We start from the raw sequence: 7,888 nt of genomic DNA on the forward strand, positions 1-7,888 counted from the left end.
TGGAGGGGCTGAACTCGCAGGCACGAGGGGGAGCGGTGAGTTCCTGAGCGCACTAGGCTCTCCCATTCTTCTAATCGCCTCTCCCAACTGCCCGCCATTCCCCGGGAAGAGAGTGTGGAAAGAAGGGTGTGGAAAAGAGGTTGGCAGGGCAATAAAAATGTCAGGGCCTTTCCTCTCGGCTCCCTTCCCTCTCAATCCTCTCCCGCTTTCTCCCTTAGTTCCTCTCCGTCTCCTCCCTTCCCTCCCTCTTTCCCTCCCGTAGACCCCGCTGCAGCCACTGCCCGCCGGCCGAGAAGGCGGCATTTGGGGTACGAGGCGGGAGAGGTTAATTATTGTTCCCCCGCCCCCACGCCCCCCCCCCACAAGATGTATCTGACTGTCAGAAGGGGTGACAGATGAAGACAAAGTACAGGTAGGGCTCCGCGAACCCGGCCCTCCACGTACCAGCCAGGGGTGGGAGTGGAGGGGGGCGCGCTACCCAAGTTTTAACCCCTCGGATGCCGATCCACACAGCCGGGAGGGGCGGGGCGAGTTGGGGAAGCCCGGGTTAGAACCTGGGTCCCAGCTCACGCTCGGGCTGCGCCCCGGAGACCTGTTGGCCTTCTCCAGCCCTGCACCGGGGGATCTGGGGGGGAGAGGCAGGAGGGAGGCAGGGAGTAGCTCTGTCCCAGAGGCTGCAGAATCAAGGTCACAAGCAGTCATCCCAAGATCGTTACAGGTGCAGAGAAAGGGACTTGTGGAGGGGCCTAGGGGACAGGTAGGTTTGGGGGCCCAGGGACCCCCATGAGAGAGAGAGTTCCAGGACTCCTCCACCTTCTCCATGACGATGTCCCCCCTCACCCAGGTCTTCCCTTGCATCTTGGTCAGGGTGCGCTTGGTGTTTGAGAATGAGAGTTTGAAGCTGTGTGTACTTGTGATGATGGAACTCAATAGGCTCGGAAGGACTTGAATATGGTGTGTGTGTGTGTGTGTGTGTGTATGCTTGCACACACACAACCACAATGCTTGAGGGGCGTCTGCAAGTACCTGCAAGAGTGCCCATACCATGAGCACAATGCGGTGAGAGTGTTTGTGCCTGGCTGGAGAGCTCTGGCCCCAGAGGCACGGCTGTGGGGAGGAGTGTCTCAGGAGAGTGTAGATGGGTGCTGGCAAGTGCTGAGGTGTCTATATTTGGGAGGGTGTGAACAAAGCATGTCTTTCTCTGGGTACACAATAAATGCCCATCTGAGGGGATAGGCGTATACATCGCTGTTGGTGTGAATGTGAGCACAATTGTGTCTGTGTGTGTCTGCGTGTGCATGCATGCGTGTGCGGGGGCACACGTGCTAGCCCAAAGCTGCCAGCCTCTTCCTCTCACTGGCATCCCTCCCTTTCCTGACTCTCTTCTCTCCATAAGCAAACAAGGTGAAATAATTACTTTTCCATTTAAATGCCCCATGTTCAAGCCAGGATGAAAACAAAGTGATTTAATAAAATTGTCTTTAAAGGGGAAAAGAGGAAAATAAACGTCTGCTCTGCTCCCCTCCCTGGTGTTCAGGGAGGCCCCAAGCCCTTCAAAGTTAATTAAAACAGGAACTAAAATCACAGAATAGCTTACCAACCCTTTTCCCATCTCCGCCTGAAAGGTAAGGCAGCTCCCAGAAGGCCTGCCTTTGGCCAGGCACATGAGGCCCCCCGTTCTCAGGCTCACCTTCACCCCGAGACCAACCCTCATCCGTGGCAGGCTTCTGGCCTTCCTGCCATACCTAAGGGAGGATGCTCTTCTCCTCTCCTCCTCCCAAAGCGTCATGAAAGGCCTTGTCTGGACATTTGAAGTCCTTGACGGACACTGGTCCCCATCAGAAGCTTCCGGCCCTTGCCTCCTCCCAGGACACAGGCTGCCCACAGCCCCTCCCGCCCCTCCCCGCAGGTCCCCTGAGTCCCCAGCTGCTCTGAGCTTTATCTGTCTTCACTGACCCCCTGGCCTGGTCCTCAGCTCCAGCTCAGAACAGTTCCGGCTGCTTCCGCCTGGTCTGTATCTGTTCCCCGTCAGAGGCCCCATTGGAGCTCCGGCCCTTCAGCAGCCCAGATAAAAGAGATGGATGGAGGTGAGTTTGGGGGTTGCCCCTCCCTGCAAGCACAGAGCTAGAGCCCTGGGCTGTGACAGGGGCTCCCTGAGGAGGGCTGAGGGTGAGGGTGAAGATTGCCAAGTTCTCTGGAAGCCCAGTTCCTACCCATCCCCACCCTGCCTTAGCCTTTTCCCTCCTCCAAATACCCAATTCCTAAGGCCTCCTCCAGGCAGGCACCAAGACTGCAATCACCCCATCTTCCAACACACACTTCAGCAGGAAGCTCCGTACTAGGTACCCCACCCCCATTTCCACGCAGCTCACCTGCCCAGAAACAGTAGTAGTGAAATGACCATTTACTGAAAACCTTTTGTGTTCCAGACACGTTACTTGTAAGATCTCTACTGTCATCACAACCCCTACAGAGCAAGTTTTATATTATTTTTCAGAGGAGGACACGGAAGAAGGGAACCCAAGAATCACCAGGGTATGCCCTAGAAAGCAGCAGAACTGACATTCAAACCTGTACTACAAAACCTCATGTGCCCTTGCCGGGCTGTCCTTGACCTCCAAGGACAAAGTTCTGCTCCCAAAGACCCACCATTGCCTTTCAGAGACCACTGCCACTGAGACCCCCTCCACCTCTACGAACTTTAACCCCTCTGACACCAGTTCACACTGTGGGGGAGGGGCAGGGGGAGCTGGGAAGCCAGAGTTAGAACCTGGGTCCCTGCAGGGCCGGCTGAGTCCAGGAGGCCTGTGGGGCCTTCTTCAGCCCTGCTTCAGTGATCTGGGATGGGAATGGGGGTGGGAGGTAGCAAATATTTGTCCCTAGGTCCTCAACTCTCATCCTGGGAGACCCCATCACTTCTCACAAAGACTCTGTCTTTTCTCCCAGGGAAGGCCAGACCCCACTTCAGCACCCTGAAGTCCGTGCTGCTTCCCAAGTGCCTACCCACCAAAGGGACAAGGTGAGACTTGATTATGGAGTAACATCTGTCACCCAAACTGGCTTTCCTAACTGTTCACCCTGTTCGAAGAGCCTTCAGTCACTCACGTGGCAGAGAAAATGTCAAAAAAAAAAAAAAAGAAAGAAAGAAATCCAGGCCAGGAGCCAGCCCAAGTCTTCAGCCCCTCCTCCACTCCTCCGACCCATGGGGACACAGCCCAGGGATCTAAGCCCTCAACTCTGGGAAGAAAAGAAAGGCTGAAAGAAGGGAAGAGAGGCAAAGAAGGGGCAGAAACGCTGGTTTTAGGGTGAAGTAGTCGGGCAGAGGTGTGGCCGCAGACCAGGGCTGCGGATGGTACCTGAAGACTTCTGGCCTTGACTGCGTCTGGAAAACATCTAGCAACGGAGGGAAGGAAGGAAGAAATCATTCAGAGGCACCTTTCCTAATTCAGTCCCAGGAATGTGTGGGTGTATGTGGGGAGGGGGAGGCTGTGACCTTTTCCAGGTCCAGGACTCACCCTTGTTTGAACCCCCTGTGCTGAGCCCGAACTGAAAGCTGGTAATGGCAACTGGGCGGGCAGTGGCCCAGGCAGCTGGGATGAGGCTTCATGGTCCAGTGGTGTTGGGAGCCGGGCCTCACCTCGCCTACCAGTGAGTCACCTGAGCCAGGCCAAGCCCTGGAGCCTACAGTCTCCTCCCCTGCCACCAGCACATCTGGGACCCAGCTTGAGCAGAGAGAGGATGAAAGAACACAGGGGCCCCAGCATGGAGAGGAGGGTGGGGAGAAAGGCAGGGATGACTCCATCTGAGCTGGCCTCCAGGTTCCATCCCGAGACTGCCGCCAGAGCCTCTATCTCTGTACCCCTTCAACTCCATCCCTGATGCTGACCTCATTCCTCTCCCTGGGCCCCATCTCTCTCTATCTACCAGCCCAACCCTCCCAGAGTCCTCAAACCACCCTCCATTATTCACGACTGACTCCCAGAGCTCCCGCCACTACCTTTCAGACCAGAGCCCTCCTAGTCTCTAAATGCCCCCACCACTGCCCTCAGAGAACTCATTCCTACCTCCAGCTTCCCAGACCCCATTCCCACCCATCCCAACCATCATCCTTCCCTCCCAAGATGCTTTGCATTGACATGTGAGAGTAAGATCATTAACATCTCATTACCCTGTAGATTTTCATAGCTGTTCACCCATTTAGAAAGAATCGAGTCATTTAGAGGGCTGAAGAAATGACCAAAATACATTCCAGAAGGTAATCGGCCTATGTCTCCAGCCTCTTTCTCTCTGCCCTAAGATGCCTGCACACTTAGAATACAGAGTCCTAAGTGACAGGACCTGAACTTTTGAGCAAAAAAGATCTTAAGGAATCTCCAAGTCCACCAGAGGAGTGTTTAAGCCTGTCTTCCCCTCACACATGTAGTCAGAGTTACACATACGTGTGCACATAGTCCTGTACACTACGCATATATAATTACTCCAGGTCTACGTACATTCACATGCACAGGGTACAACAGAATGCAAGCTCTGTAAGGTCAGAGACGATGTGTTTTTCTGTGATGTATCTCCAGTTCCTACAACAATGCTGTCACATGACAACTATTTGTTGAAAGAAGGGCACATAATGGAACACATGCTTGCAAGTAAATGTATCCATACAGTATATACACATATAACAATACATCCATATATACAGTGCTTATGCTCACACACACATGAATCTACATGGTTATCCACATACACACACATGCTTTTAGATAATCCACATGTATAACATATATTATGATATATGCACATACATGTGTATATATAGACACCTCACATACAATGCACGTAAGCACATGCACATAACTACTACGAACATATTACTGATATTACATAAATGTCACACACAGATATCACATATATACTACACATACATGCACATTCACATACATAAACGAATACACATGGAAGCATCTTTTTACTCAAAATTTTCCAATTTAACTGTCTTAAGGCCCCTTGGCCCAGGCCTGGCTGCCACAACCAGAAACATCCACCAGATGGCACTCTTTTGCCATGTCCCTACTCCCAAGCGTTGACAGGGGTGTCGCCAGAGCCGTCGCCCCTTTCGACCGAGGCACAAAACTCGCGGAGCTGGTGTACCCCAGGAGCTTCCCTCTCACTCCCCTACCCAGCAAGGTGCTGGGCGTGTCCTGGGTCCCCAAAGTCTGCAATCTCGGCCCTCTCCAAAATCGGGCTCATCCTCTGGGGCCTCCGGGCTTCTGTTGGAGGGGCGGACTGCCCCTTGGGGCCCCAGTTCTGCTCAGCCCTCAAATCCACCCCCGTTCACCAGTGAGCCAAGAGTTGGGCTTCACCCGGATTCTCTCGATTCAGAACAGCGCGGCTCAAGGACCTTTACTAGAAGCCTTCCTAGTAATAAGGAGTCAGATTCCCCACGACGTCAGAGGAGGGAGTCAGGGTCATTCGTACACACGTAGCTCCTACACACCTGTACACACAGCCCCCCAATCCCGGCGTACTCCCGACATCCTGCCCTGGACGGCCAGCCGGGGTCAGCCAAAAGCTGACAGAATGGCTGGACCCTGGGACCTAGTACCCTCAGCTAGGGAGGGGCTGGTCCCAGTTAACCGCTCCTGCACCAATACAGTGTTGACTCCCGATCTCTGGTTTGGAGTCGGAAGGAAGTGCATTCGCTCATCTTAAGCAAACCACTTAAAATCCCGGAGGTGGGGAAGTAGGGTCGGACAGAGGTCCTCCGGCCTCCCTGCCTAGGCCACTCCGAGTCAGCTCTCCTGGAACCTCACATTTCGGGTGTGAGCAACCTCAAACGAAAAACGCAGGGAAGGCTTGAAAACCCGTGGGGAGGCGAGGCCGGGAGTTCTAGCGGCGGCTCAGCTTCCCCCTCCTCTTCCCCTCTCTACCCCCCGGGAGCTGCGGGAAATTATTTATTAAAACGCCGCCCGCGCTCTCATTTATTTGCGGTGAATAATCCTCGGCATCGCAGCGCGTTTATTAAACCTTTCCCGTCCCCGCATTACTTTAATAATAAATCGCGTGTCACTTTTCGGCGACGTTATTAAAGCCCGTCCGCAGAGCAGAGGCGGGGAGGAGGCAGGGGTGTGGAGCAGCAGGGTTTCCTTCTATTCCAGGCTGTGGGGCCTCAACCAGCAGGGCCGGGAAGGGGAAACTGAGGCTGTAAGGAGCCTGCGCTCGAATTCTCTACAAAGTCTGCAAAAGCGATCAAGAAGTACGGACTCCCGAGGTGAGCGGTACCCCCTTAGGTTGGGTGGAGCCTCTGCTCTGCAGGTGGGCACGGTACTATCGATAGACCCGCCAGGGGGCGCCTTCGAGCACAGCGGGGAGAGAGTCCCCGGCGAAGACCTAGCCAGGGTCCGACAACACAGACCACGTCCCCTCTTTCAGTGCGGAGTAGACCGCCTTCTGGTCCGGACGCCAAATGACACGACCCCCTATCCCTGGCACACCAGTCACATCCCTACTTCTGCTTTCGCGGTCGTCTTGGAATTCACCCCAAGTATCGAACCTGCTCGAGCTGTCGAGTGCAGTTCCTGGGGCCGCCGGGCTCCACACAGGCCTAGTCAACCAGAGCTGTCCTCTAGTTAGCCTGTGGAGGAGCCCTGAGGTCCTGTGGAAGGGACGGCCACGCCCCCGGGTGGGGATTCCGGGCCACGCCCCTCCCCAGAGCCCGGGCTCCCCGCCTTGGGCCCCAGAGGAAGAGCTCAGACACTGAGCCACGTGCCATCTCTCCTGTGCTGGCGCCAGACTCTGGGCGGGGCGGGCGCGGAGCAGGCTGTCGCCATCCATACACAGGTCTCGGCCTCCCGAACTCAAGTTTTCATTTTCTGCTCCAATCAGTCAGTCAACACTGGGCCTCACCTAGGCTAAGTGCCTCGGGCGTGGAGAGAGATGTGGGGAGCAGAAAAACTGTGGCTTGGCGAGTGACCCCCGGCCAGATAGGACAGGTCACAGTCCGCGGATAAGGAAACAAACTTACCTGACTTTGTCTGGATTCAGCAAGAAAATGAGTGGGTTCCTAGGGGAATCCTAGGGTGCGGCCCATACTCGTGGCCAAGCTTCTCCCCTCCTTCATCCAGTTTGTGTTTTTACACTGGGGCCCACCCACATCGACCTGGTTCCCCACCTGCAGGGACAGGCAGTCTAACTTGAGTCCAGCCCAAATGGAGTGCAGACCGGGAGAATACCCTCCTCCAACCAGATGGCTTCAGACTTCCTCCCTAGAGGGCAGGGTAGGCCCCAGCTCAAGCTTCCTCTCTGTATATCTGGCAGGCATGTGCTTCGGGGACAGGACCTACAGCTTCTGGAAGCCAGGGTCCTACTACCATGGGAAGCCTCCCAGGAGATGTGGTCTTCATGTGCACACTGCATGATCCACCAGGGCATGTGTGTCTGCTTGTTCATAAATCTTTATTGCGTGCCTACTGTGCCTAGTCCTGTGCTAGGCACTGTCCAATACACACTGGTATAAGATATGGTCCTGGCCTTGCAGTTTCCAGAAGGACAGGAGAAGTTAGACACGACCAAATGCCCATCTTACTGCACTGGCCTAAACCATGCTCCACTATGCTCTTCCAGACAACAGATGGCCAACAGCAAAGAGGACTGCAGTTAGTAAGTGCAACTGGAACTTGGGTGAGGGGGAAAATTTCTAGAAGGTGAGTTTCGAGGGAGGGTAAACTGAGGCTAGGCAAAGGTTAGGGACTAGAAAAATAACAGCAGGAGTTGTGGCAAAGGGTAGTTTGGAAGACTGGCTGAGCAGGGCTGGAGGGAAGGCTGTCAGGAAGAAGTGGAGGATCCCAGCTGCCTCTTTGTGTCTGCTCAGCAGCCGCCCCCCCCCCCCCCCCCC

Source organism: Ursus maritimus, unplaced genomic scaffold (genome assembly GCF_017311325.1).
Source record: "Ursus maritimus isolate PB19 unplaced genomic scaffold, ASM1731132v1 scaffold_7, whole genome shotgun sequence".
In the NCBI taxonomy this organism is placed as follows: Eukaryota; Metazoa; Chordata; class Mammalia; order Carnivora; family Ursidae; genus Ursus; species Ursus maritimus.